Source organism: Dreissena polymorpha, chromosome 3 (assembly GCF_020536995.1).
Source record: "Dreissena polymorpha isolate Duluth1 chromosome 3, UMN_Dpol_1.0, whole genome shotgun sequence".
Classification (NCBI taxonomy): Eukaryota; Metazoa; Mollusca; class Bivalvia; order Myida; family Dreissenidae; genus Dreissena; species Dreissena polymorpha.
Genome location: NC_068357.1, coordinates 127781146 through 127795387, shown reverse-complemented (window position 1 = coordinate 127795387; position 14242 = coordinate 127781146). Strand labels below are relative to the sequence as shown.

General features: G+C 32.6%; 1 long non-coding RNA gene across 1 annotated transcript; it reads left to right on the top strand.

The window, feature by feature from the left end:
• Positions 1–336: 336 nt before the first annotated feature.
• Positions 337–3143, top strand: LOC127871401 (uncharacterized). The gene is made up of 4 exons (XR_008045318.1): positions 337–812; positions 987–1179; positions 1478–1569; positions 1916–3143. It is a non-coding gene; the product is annotated as an uncharacterized LOC127871401 (long non-coding RNA).
• The last annotated feature ends 11099 nt before the right edge of the window (positions 3144–14242 follow it).

Below are 14242 nucleotides of genomic sequence, written 5' to 3'. Positions count from 1 at the left end.
ATTGAAAATGAAACTATTAACCCGGAAGTAAAATACTTCGCTACGAAAACTTTGTTGTTGGTTACAAAATGTAATGGCGCACTTATTTAAATTGTAAATATGTCACAAGAAAGTTCAGCAAGCACGATCCCATATGAAATCTCACAGGGCCAGGATGATATTTTTTATTGAAGATTTGAATTTGGTTGACAACTTGACATTAATATTTTCAAAACAGACCATCAAGCATCATACATGATAATATTACAAGCCATGTATTAGAACTATTAAAATGAAAATGTGCCCTCTTCAGATTCTGATGAAGACTATGAGTCAAACTGTTCAGATACAGAATTATCAGGATTCAGCGCTAAATGAGACAGATGGAGTGTCTGTCCCTATTGAGAATTCCTTGTTTGGTTTAAACAATTAAAGGAACAAGAAAAGCAAAACAAATTCCAAATTCTAACATGTGGCTGTTATTCATTTCATAACAAACCGTGCAGCAATGTCATTGACTTTCAACAAGCAATCTCTTTTAGAAATTACTGCCATGAACTCACTTGTGATGAATTGGATTTAGTAATAAAAGCCCACTTGATAACGCTCAGACTTAACGAAACTCCTAAAGACACTTAATTATTATGATTATTATTAATGATGATTATTATTATTGCATTATTTTGTTATATTGCTATGAAGTTAAGTGAAAGATATTTATCTTTTCAATCTTGACAATTGTTTTAAAAACTTAAATATATCTTAGGTTGGACCAAACTACTTCAAGACTGCGAAAAAATGTGAAGTCTTTGGTGTTCGCTGTGAAGGTACAGGTAGGTGTAATTATTAATTTCTAGATCAGTTACATGTCGCATATTGTTCTTAAATATGCAAAAATGTGTTGGTGTGACTGTCATTATTTTAGGTGAAATATGAAATACATATTTCTGTATCAAATAACAATTATAGTCAGTTTGCTCTTATTTTCATTTCTTGTTCTTTTGCAGGAAAACAGGTGTTTTACTTGGCGAATGAGGGTGAATCACCCGGGAAAGGCGCCAACACTGTTGTTAGCTATGTGCATTACTAGCTTCACCACTATGGCCTAGAGGAGGAAGAGGCAGTTTTCTTCTTTGACAACTGCTGGACAAAATAAGAACAACTGTGTACTTTCGTATGCATTGTGGAGAGTAAGTGTTGGTAAGAACTTTTACTTATGCATACAATGTTATTGCATGAAAACTTGGTACCATTTTTGCATCTTAAAGGATAAAATTTTAGAAAAAAAATAAAATCACTCCTTATTTAGATATAATTATGTTAAAATAGATTTCATATTAATCAATGGAATATTTGATATTAAAAATGTTTGGGAATGCTTTTTGTTTGGTTAACAAATAAGAAGGGCTTAGAATAGACATAATATTTGTGTTTAAGTTTTATTAGTTTTTTTACAGATTGTGAATGATATGTTAATATTCTTTCCATTTTCAATAAGGGCTGCACACTCGAATGAGATACTCGATGATGGTGATTGCGACCACATCAAGTTCTACCCTGATTGGCATTTTGGATTATGGAAGTCAAAGTGTAGGTATATTCATCAGTAGATATGATAATTCATTGATTTACCATCTGATAATGTGAGTATACATATTGCAATGAGCACTGGCAAAATTATTACTTCCGGTATTCCACAGAAATGTTTTTAATACATGGACTTTTTCCCATCTTTGTGCAGTGGCCTTTGGCCCCTCATTTTGTAAAAAAATGAGTTGAGAACTGTTCTAAATTGTGAAACAATAGTTTAGTTAAATAGTTAAATTGTGAACATTTGAGTCACAAGCTTATCAAATGTTTGAAAAACTGCCATTCTCTAAGAAGGAAATAAAGCTCTTCAATATTTAACCAATGTTCATGCCTCACACTTTTCCAGACTTTGTGATGCAGAGACCATCGAGGCTGTTGCTGAGACTGTATCCACCTCCTTAAGGTCTGGACTTAATGTGCCGCACATGATTGGTGATTTGGAGAAGCCTGTGCACCTATACCATTGGAAAACTTTTCTTGCCCAGTTGTTCATACCCTTGAAGAACATTAGAAAGTACCAACATTTCCTCATTGATGCTGGTAAACCAGGCTTGGTATTTTGTAAAACAAGTGAAAAATCTACTGTTGAAACTCACTGTTTGTTAAACTTTAAAGAGTGCTGACCTCTTACCATCAATGTCTAGCCAGTCTTGCCCAGCCTGAATTAAAGGACCTTGACTCAGTATCGCCTGACAATGGTACCTTTATGAGGACATAGGGCAGTTTTTTTAAATCAAACCTCAGTAGACAAGCCACCTGTCCCAAGCCGAAGTAAAAAAAAACAAAACTGTATGTGTAACTCAGAAGTTGCAAAAAACATGTGCCCTGTCCTATCTTTGTTTGTTTTAAGGTTGAAAATTGTAAGCTCCTGTTTGTAAAATAGCCTTAGATTATTTGTTTTGATTACCAAGTTATATGTTATTGTTTACCATATCAACTGTTCATTGGTGAACTTTTCAGCAACAATTACTAGTGTGAAAATTTTAATATTAAATTGGCCTGTGGCATGATATTTTCTAAATTGAAACTTATGATGTGATGCTATTAATGTGTAATGTCATGTCTTAAAACATGTTTTATAAAGTTTGTCAAAACATTTAGCCATATGTCCATGTGTGTTTATTTATTATGACAGGTGGTAATATATAAGTTTTGTTGAAGCTCATCATACCCATGATTGCCAAACCCACTTACATATAAAATAAGAATGATGGTTGCTATGGAAACATTATTTTGGCATTTACATATTTGTTGATGGAATAAATTCTATTTATATGATAATGGTATTATGTTTATTTTAACTGATTTATAGAAGGTATCTTTTAATGCCTTACAAGTAATACATGTTCATCTTTAATTGTTCTGAATTAGAAGTACATGTTGTTATTATTTGTGTTTATTTATGGCGGTTTTACTATGTGGGTTTCGTAAACAAATTGTAGTTAAATTGTTTGGTCAAATAATCTTGTTCTTTTTCATGTTTGATATGTATGGGAAAGGATTTACTAATAAAATTAGGTGTTTTTGCTGTTCAAAACAGTAAAAATGGATATTTTATCTATTTGTTGCCATGGTAACCATAGTTACCAGTCCTTCCCAAAATTATAATTTATTGCCGGCCATGAGGTCCTATAATCATGCAGCCATTTCCGGCCCAGACTGATTATTTCAGGCCAAAATAGTAAAAAATGACGACGAAAGACAAAGATGACATATTTAACAATATTTTAATATTATCAGATTAATATACAAATCATGCATTTAATCATTCAGAATTGCCAAGATTTCTTTAGCATTTGTCTCTTCATCCTGTATATCTGAATCCTCTACTGAAGACACATCCTCTGACTAATCATCTTTCGTTGGATACCCATCAGGCATAGCCTTGGGTGGGCGCTAATAATTAAGTCGACGAAGACCATCTCCCTGTATCATGAGCATACAATACTAAATCTTTTTGCTAAGCTGTTGTAGGCTAGCATACCTTATAATATTATACTAGTCTTAAAGTCAATCCCAATGCTTTTGAGTGAATTATTTGGATGAATTTTTTTTAAATTATGGTAGAAAACTTTGTTGGCCCTGTATGTAAGTGTGAGTTTGTTACGTAAAAACCCCATTAAATATTTAATTTTACATAAAACCATCGAATCTTAACAGCCATTTGTCTACAGCTGCTGAAGGGTCATACGCTTTAACATCTGCAGTGCTGAGTTTGATCATCATGAGAGTTTGGTTTGGCTCCTTCCCCAAATTTTAATTGAAACAATTTAAGATATTAAAAAATAAAATGAAAACAAAATCACCAGTTATATATCTGGATACTCTGTTTTTCTTCGAACTCCTGTGTAGATATTGTCAGATCGCTTCAAACTCCTGTGTAGGTGTTGACAGATCGCGGGGCGATCACAATGGCCTGTGTTAATGCCCTGCTTGCTTACGAATTAATCGGATATAACGGGAACCAAAAGTATATTGTATCGATTCTCTCCCTTTGGGAATCTACTCATATAGTGATGACGTAGTGTGTAATTTGCATTGACGACCCAGCAAAAATCTTCGGATACCGTATATGCACTACGTCATTCAAGAAATGCAACCAATGAAAAAATGTTTTACATAATTGGAGTATTCATTAATAACTCGGGAAATTCCCGCTTTTGCCTTGAAACTTTTCTGGAAATAGCTTATAGAATTCCAAATTTCGCCATAATTTTATTACCGGACACGAGGTCCGGCAATATTAGAATCATTTCCGGATTTTCCAAATTATTATCAGAAAAATCCGAGGACCGACGGTATTTGGGAAAGACTGTAGTTACCATCAGCAAAATGTCTGTACATTAACATTTTTACCAGCATATATGTATGGCACTATTAAAATACATGTATGATGTTTAGGTTGTGCAAAGTCTTAAATGGATTGAAATCAATACACTGTAAAATATGTGGATCTTTTCTAAAAAAAAGGACATGTTGCACTTTAACTCAACCTATTTTCTTAGATTCTTTTTGTTACTATGTATTAAATAAACACCATGTTGAAATAAAGATCATTGACTATAACCAGTTTTATCATATATTTGACAAAAACGTAAATATTTAGTTTTTTCCTGATATTTAAACAATTTTAATGAAATTAATGTATTTTATGTAAATTCGGTACCATAGCAACCGCTGTATTCAAATGATTGCTTTTGTTCGCACATAAAATGTAAAATCATGGTCAGTGTAGCTAATGCATTGAATCTATGTGTGAATGCTATACGGTAAATACATGTATACTGTATTTACAAAAGAGTTTGTTGTCAATGTCAATTGATATAGAAAACCATTATTTAGCTATAAGATCGTATATGGGTCATTTTCAAAAAATGTATGTTTTCTTGTCCTGCATTTTTAAGAATAAATATGTGTGATAAAATCATGGAAATCAAAAGTTTTGTTTTACACAGAGATAAACCATGTATTTTCAGTACTTTTAAAAAGAAACTTTATTTCAACGTGGTTCTATAACATATAAAATTGATTTTTAATTTTGCGGGGTAGCCAAATTTCATTGTCCGCGGAAAGATTAATATATTTCTTTCTAATGTGACCCTTTATTGCAATATATATCCTTATTTGGAGGTTATTCCCATACTATAATTATCTGCAAACATTTCTATTTGTGTACATGTGTAACAAGACTTATACATATAAGTCATAAATATTTTAGGTTTTATGTGTGTCCCTACTTCCTGAGTCACTCCTGTTACCATATATCATTTACTAGAATTACCCCAATATAAATGGACTTGTCTGACTATTGCAATGCATTCTGGGATTGTGTCAACATCCTGTTTTGAAAACATGGCGGTCAAATGAAGGTTGTTCACTAACTTCTGCAAAAGAAGCTGCATAAACGGTAAGTACCACTGTAACTTTTATTCAAATAATCACTCCTGTTACCAGCAATTATAAACAGAAGTAAAAGCTCTTTTTTAAAAATACAGCTGCAAATGATGAATTTATTTCTGTTAATTTATATTTTATGAATGTCAAATGAAGCTGATGCAAAGAATCTATTTTAAGACGCTATATATTGTATGACTTTCACTCCTGTTACTTTCACTCCTGTTACCATCTTAAAGGTAACATGAGTGACAACCTTGGTAACAGGAGTGACATCTATAGAGTAAAGACTTATGTTTTTGAATTTGATGAAGTTGGATACAATCACAAAAAAATTCACAATGATACATGTATGTTCTTATTCTGTCTGGTAAAGTATGTCTTCACTTTTCAGAAATGTTGCGATACTTGCTACAATTTTTAAAAATAACTTTTTATCAAATTTTGGTTTGAAACCATGTTCAATGCATGAAAAATGATGTTACTAAGAAAATGAGTGGTCACACTTTTTGTCCCCTACCGGTGAAATCGGAGGGGACTTATGGTTTGCACTCCGTCTGTCAGTCTGTCTGTCAGTCAGTCCGCAACACTTTTCTGGATCCTGCGATAACTTTTAAAGTTCTTAATATTTTTTCATGAAACTTCAAACATGGATAGATGGCAATATGGAGATTATGCACGTCATTTCATTTTGTGCCTACGTCAAAAATTCTGGTTGCTATGGCAACAAATATAAAAATAAAAATAATTTTTACTGACAAAGGTGGAGTTTCACCGGTCGGGGACCATATTGCTTGGCAATCTCTTGTTAATTATATATTTCATTTAGAAATAAGAAAGTTATAGTTGTTTTTCAAAAATGAACTATTGGATATTGCGACATCTCATCTGTTTTGAAAAGATGGCATTGATAATTTTGCCATACATCGAGGCTCTGATCAGTGACCAATATGCTGCAATGAGCTATGTCCACTAAATCAATTATAAATGATGACACACAAATATACATATGATAATGCCCTTCTCGAAAAAGTGCACTAAATGCGCATTTAATGCGCATGTTATTGGCACCGTATTTTTTGCTTAACAAGTGCATTTTAATCTGTAAAAAAAAAACACTTTTTACTAGTGTGTTTATACATTTAAGTGTATATTTTTTCCACGAAATAATACACTTAAGTGCGTTTATTATGATAATAAGTGCGCTTAAGTTTATTTTTAAGTGCATTTATACAATTGAGTGTATTTTAAGACATACAAATAATACACTTCATGGTCAAAGTAAATTTTTTAAAGCGCATTAATACACTTGAGTGCATTTCCAGTCATTCAAATAATACACATTACAGAATTAAAAGCAAATTATTTAAGCGCATTAATACACTTGAGTGCATTTCCAGTCATACAAATAATACACTTATCAGTAACTAAAGTAATCTTTCAAGTGCATCAATACACTTGAGTGTATTTTAACTCATACAAATAATACACTTCATGGAGTATTCAAAGTGAATTTTTTAAGCGCATTAATACACTTGAGTGCATTTCCAGACTTACAAATAAAACACTTCATTGAGTATTCAAAGTGAATTTTTGTAAGCGCATTAATACACTTAAGTGCATATCCACTGATACAAATAATACACCTTACAAAATTGAAAGTGAATTTTTTTAAGCGCATTAATACACTTTAGTGCATTCCCGGTCATACAAATAATACACCTTACAATATTAAAAGTGAATTTTTAAGCGCATTAATACACTTGAGTGCATTTTCAGTCATACAAATGATACACTTTTTGAAGTGTTGGAAGTGAATTTTTTAAGCGCATTATACGCTCAAGTGTACTTTTCATCACTTCAAATTAATATGCTTAAAAATTAACCAAATTTAAAAAAAAATCCCAGCATTTTGAAGTCAGCATTCATTCTTTAAATGAAAGGTTAGTGTAAACACATACATAAAAAACAAAAAGTACAATTCAATAGATAAATACACACTTTTATTAGAATGTTAAACCTTAAAAACAAAAACAAATGTTACATATCTACATAAAAGAGAGGATTCAAACGGGCTATTGCCTATCTGGAATTAACAATTGAAAATATCAAGCTCATACCAGTGATTTTTCTCCCCTCTGATTACTGGTAACTGATTAACAGCCAAATACAGGTGGTTTCCACTTCAAAAATATAAAAGTTTTCCCCTCCTTAAACTGAAATGTTTTCCCTATCATTTACTAGATTTTTATATATTACATTAATTCCAAATCCCTTTTTAATAAGAACAAAGCAGCACATTTAATTCAATCATATTCTGGATCCTAATATATGATAAATGCACAGTATTCATGAAATTTATATAAATCTATACCTTATTTTTAAGATCTTACTTTTTTTGTTCATTATTGCCCTAAAACATGCCCTTCTGAGAGCCAGTACGTACAGGTTGTTTTGAATTTCCAAAGAAAATCACTGCATACATGCTGACAATATTTAGCAGCTTAGCCCCTGTCACTATATTTGTTGTTATACACTGTTCCTTACAAAGAATGCATTCATAAACAACCCTTTATAGAGCACTTCACCAGCTGATCAGGTCTGAATACTACTGTCATGGCCTGCGATGCGCTTCTCGTGCATGATCTCATTTGAGATCAGGTCCTGAAAAATATTTTATAATGTAAGTGTTAAATATTGCTGTTATGGTAATCTTGTTCAACAGTTGCCATAAATATCATAAATTTAAATCAAAACAAGTTTGTTGGCTTGTTGTTTTTGTTTGTTTATTTTTGCAATTTTAATCTCGTGATCACATGTGACTTAACGCTTTTCATAAATAATTTAAAGAAATTACGTTTGATAGAAAATACTGTCAATAAATGTACTAATATATGTGGTCTCCTTTGGCTGTGTGGACTGGTCGGAAGTGTGACGTCTTTGAATTGCAATAACCTTTATTATATAGTTTTACCTCTCAACAAATCCATCTTTTCTTGGTCAAGGACAAGCTACAGGGCACGGTTTCCCACTCCTGTTCCCCTCAAGTTGGCCTGCTCGTGCAGGGTAAAACCTGGTATACATGTCCATACATCAGGTAGTCCCCTTTTTGCTCCCTTTTTTGGCAGGTGATGATGCACATTCTGTCCAATGGATCTTCCGATCAATGTAAATTTCACCTTGGGGTTTAACCTTCAAATATAAAATATTAAAGTTCTGATTAAATATGGGGGAAAGAAATCTGTTCATTAATGACAAGAAATAGGTATAAATAAATTTTAAGATGACAATAACCATAAAATACAGCCATAATAATTCAAATGGTTTTTTTTTCCTTAAAATTGCATTACATTTACTCATCCAGTTACATTTCCCAGTGACAAAACATAAATATGATAATGATCATAATTAATTTTATTAAAAAGAGATTCAGAAATGAAAATACAAACCTGTTACAGCTGTTCTTCAGCATTCCAAAAAAACAAAAACGGCAGTTGTTGATCACTTTAACCACCCACTTTGAATCTTCTTTGCAACAAACTTATTGTTGATTTACACATTGTAGTAAATACACATTGTTTTCATCACACAATAGTTCATGTGCTGAAAGAATTTCAAGACATTTGACACTAGAATTAATGTTGCTGAATTATACCTAAAAATTTAGCTCAATTTAAGTTGCTGAAACCAAATTGTTTACAAAAATAACTTCCTGTGCTCCATATAACTTGCTGTGCTCCAACCAATCAAAAGTGGTTTGTTTTCAAATAGATGGTCCCAGAACCAATCAAAATTCTATAAACACCCCTTTGTTTTGGCTAGATGGAGCACTGATAGGGATTAGTGTTTATGATGCTAATTGATCTCTTATCTGATCCTGATCTTATCTGATATTTATTGAATAATACACAGCACACTTAGCATATTATATTTAATTGTGAATATTTCAATATAACATACTGAATGGTGTTAGGAAATAAATATAATATTATAAATATTATTTAAATTGTCTTTTAAAATGTATGTTAATAGTCAATGTGGTAGACATTAATTGAATTGGGGTTAAATATCAGTGTAAGAAAGTTCAAATACTTGTTTTTTATGTTGTGGAGATATAATTGATTCTGGCAAGCCCACATAATTTTTTTGACACTTTCAATATTTTTAATTATTTACCCACAGCCTGATTTAGTTGTACTTTTCCCTTTAAAAGCTGCTCTACTGATTCACATATTTTATGAGCAGACAAATTGTAATAATAAGATCATAAACATTATGTGAAGATAAAAAAGAATTCAATACAATCCTCCTATTAAACACTATATCTCTGTCCTTTAACTTCAGTTATTTGCTATAGTGTTCCTCTTTTTTATGAAGATGCACTAAAACTACACTTGTACAGAAAGAATATTTTTTTTGCAAATCAGAAGATACACTTATATGCACAAAAAATGCACTTCATTAAAAAAATGCACTTATTGCATAAAAAGATGCACTTTGTCTACAAAAGATACACTGAAAGTACAGTAAAATACACTTAAAGATAATGAAAATACAGAAAAAATGCACTTTAGTGCACTTAATTATGAAAAAAATGCAGAAAAAATACACTTTTCGGTAAAAATGCAGAAAAAATACACTTTTTAAAGCGTATTTTGTTAAAAAGTGTATTTTATTTTGAGAAGGGTGGCTATGAATACATAAAGTTATTCATTGAAATGGACATACATGAAATATTATCCAGTATAGATCTAGACAAGTATGTTTGTCAAAAGTCAGTTATTGCGAGTGATTCGTTGGTTTTGAGGAAAATAATTTCAACCTGTTACATAACCTTAGCCTGTTATATGACATTTACACCTCTATTGATAGTTGCTTTACCTTTACACCTAGACTATTGATCGTTACATGACCATTACATCTCTGTTGATCCTTACATGATCTTTACACCTCAATTGATCTTTACATGATCTTTACACCTCCATTAATCCTTACATGACCTTTATACTTCTAATGATCCTTGCTTGACCTTTAAACCTCTATTGATCATTACGTCACCTTAATACATCATTCTCTATTGATCCTTACATGATCTTTACATCTCAATTGATCTTTACATGATCTTTACACCTCTATTGATCCTTGCCTGACCTTTAAACCACTATTGATCCTTACATGACCTTAACAAGTCTATTGATCGGTGTATGACCTTTACATATCTATTGATCGTTTTATGACCTTTACACCTCTACTTGACCTTTATACTTCTATTAATCCTTGCTTGACCTTTAAACCTCTATCTGTCATTGCATGATATTTACTCATCTATTGATTGTTGTTTGACCTTTACATATCAATTGATTGTTACATGACTTTAACAAGTCTATTGATCGTTGCTTGACCTTAACATATCTATCAATTTTTCATTTTAAAAATTATGGCCCTATCAGCAGCAGAAAAGCAAAGGCGATATCGACAAAGGCGGGACGAGGATAAGGAAAGGCGCCAGGCTTATTTACAGAAAGAAAAGCAAAAATATATTGCAGATAAAGCTGTTGGCAAGAAGAAATTGATAGGTGACTTAAGCGAGCGTGGAAAGCGGTTACAAAGAAAGCAATCGAGGAAACGTCAAAACCTTTCAAGAAAACAATCAATAGAAATGAATGCTGAATGTTTACAAACACCTGCCAGTTCTACAGAAAACCACAATGTTGCGTCAACGTCCACAGACACAGGCTCTACGTGCAGAAAATCATTGTCAAAGCTGAAATACAAGCAGACGGTAGAATTGAGATATATGCAAAGGCAGCTGGATACAGCTCAAAAGAAAGCAGAAATGTACAGGAAGAGATGGGAGAGAGAAAGATCAAAGAAAGTCAGTGGAAGCCAGCAGATTACACCAAGATCTAGAACAAAAAAACTTCTGCAGAATTTTTCGCGGTCATCAAAGGAGGTTAAAAAAAATTTGATGTTTCACAACTGTCTTATTGACCAAATAAAGCGCAAATACAGACAGAAAACTGCACATAAGAAAACAGTTAGTGAAATTTGTTGCGGAAGCATACTTAGAAAGTACAAGCTAAAAACGATTGCCATGAAGCAGTTTGGTCCGCAACAAAAACAGGATAGAAAAAGGAAAGGGTCTTTGATACATAGGTTGAGAAAAAGTATTCAAGATTTCTATGAAAGAGATGATGTGTCTAGAATAGTCAGCGGTTACAAAAACACAGTTACACAGCAGAAATACAAACAGCAGAAAAGGTTACTATTGGATTCATTAGAAAATTTACATGTTAGATACATGTCAGAAACAAACATCAAAATAAGCTATACCAGCTTTACAAGAGTGCGTTCTTTTTGGGTGAAACAACCAAAGGATAGTGACCGAGATACCTGCTTGTGTAAGAAGTGCGAGAATGTCAAGATGATGGCAGAGGTCTTAAAGGGGCGTAATAGGCACCCGTAACCTTGAAAGTTTGGTAAATCATACCGCTTGTAATACTGAAAACAAGAGCTGCATGTATAGCTCGTGCGACAAATGTTCCAAAAAAGAAATACCCATGAAAATAGAAGACCCAGATTCAGAAGTGAAGTGGCCTGAGTGTATAGCATCTAAAGAGGAGAGACAAATTAAGAGTGAAAGTAAACAAATACAACTAACAATTAAAGCTATACAAACAGGCACTGTAGCAGCCCTTTGCCAAAAACTAAACGAGGAAATGTTCAGCTGTTATAAAAGGCACCATTTCAATATTTTCAACCAGATAGGTCACTCCAAATATTTGAAAAGTAACATGAAGGACGATGAATGCCTAATTCACGTTGACTTTGCAGAAAATTATGTTGCCAAGCAGCATAGAGAAATACAAAGTATGCACTTCGGTGCCTCTAAACCTCAAATAAGCCTTCACACTGGATTTTATCTTGTTGGTGGAATGACAGAAGTTGAATCATTTTGTGGTGTGTCGGACTGTTTGAGACATGATCCATCTGCAATCTGGGCGTATCTCTCTCCAGTTCTGAGGGAGATTAAAGTAAAACACACTCAAGTAACAACAGTTCATTTTTATAGTGACGGACCATCTAGTCAATATCGCCAAAAGGGAAACTTCTGTCTGTTTCAGTCTGAGATTTATGAACATGGGTTTGAGGCAGCAACGTGGAACTTCCATGAAGCCGGGCACGGAAAGGGAATTCCTGATGGTATAGGTGGAGCTCTGAAAAGGGCAGCTGACAGGGTAGTTAGTCATGGCCATGACATAATGAATGCGCAGGATTTCTTAAATCAACTGTCGAGTACAAGCAAAGTAAATATTTACAATGTTGAAGAGGCTGATATTACAAAGAGAAACATTGCAGTACCATTGAAAACAGTTCCAGGGACAATGCGAATACATCAAGTAGTAACTAGAACTCCAGGATCTCTATATGTCAGAGATGTGAGCTGCTCCTGCTTTGATAAGACATGTGAAGGCCATTCACTGAAAAAGGTCAACTGTCTACCATCCAATTATCACAGAAAAGAGACATTAGATTTGAAAGGCAAAAATGTCGCGAAATCAAGTAGTCAGAAACCAGAACACACTGAAAAGGTCTATGTTCGTTCAGTTGATGTGACAAACAATGAACCATCGTATACGCAAATATGTATAGGTTTAGATTCACAAGATGAAACACTTAGAGAAATCCTCCCATATCAAACAAACTATGGAAACCTAAGTCACACTATAAAACACGATGTTGAAGATAATGATGTGATACAGAATAACAATCAGAAAAGAAGTGAAGAAGAAAGTTTCAAGAAACAAGTTAGTTTTGAAATAACGAGTGTTGAACACATAGAAAGCGAGATAATTGTGCATGTGCTGAAGAAACAAAACATTTATGACAATAACAATCCAATGCAAAAGTGACATCTTTACAGTAATTGACATGAAATAACTACCGGTACACATGATGTATGTGATAATTCAATAGTGCTTTTTCTTGCGATTCTTGAATTTGATCTATCTTTAGCTTCACATGTTATCAATACAAATGAACATGAATAAGTGAAATGTGGTACGTGTATTCAATGTTATCATTTAGAAAAATAATTCGACTATGGATACTATCTATATACATGTATGTACATTCTTTATTTTATGCTTTCCGGTGGTTTATAGAGAAATATCAGTGAAAAATAATTGGTATTCCACTGTTTTAAACAGTGAAAAATAACAGTGAAAAATATCAATATTTTTCACTGTTTTACTGTGAAATGACGTCATTTTTTCGACGAAATGACGTCATTAATCCAGCGAAATTATCCAGTTGAACTCATTAATAATGTAAATAAACGGTGAAAAAAGCATAAAATAAAAAGAAAATTTGTTGGATTCGATGGAATATCGCCACGCGTGAAAATATTGTTTTCTATGATCACTCGTGAAATAAAATCGATATTCCACCGAATCCAACGAATATCCTCTATGTATCCATGCAATATATATTATACAATTATGGACTCTTGAACTATTGAAAATAATGTGATATTCACCAGAATGAGGAAGTATTGATCGAGTGGATAGCCTAAGTCGGTACAGTATTGATTTATTCTTGTCAATATCACATCAAAATATGCAATGGTTTAAGAGTCCATTAATGTTTTATTATATATAATTTGCATACATATACATTCGCAATATTATATTTTAGCAGTTTTTTACAAAAATGTAGAAACAACTTTATATCAAGTTTTGAATGTAAACCTGGTTCATTAGATAGGTAATATAGTATA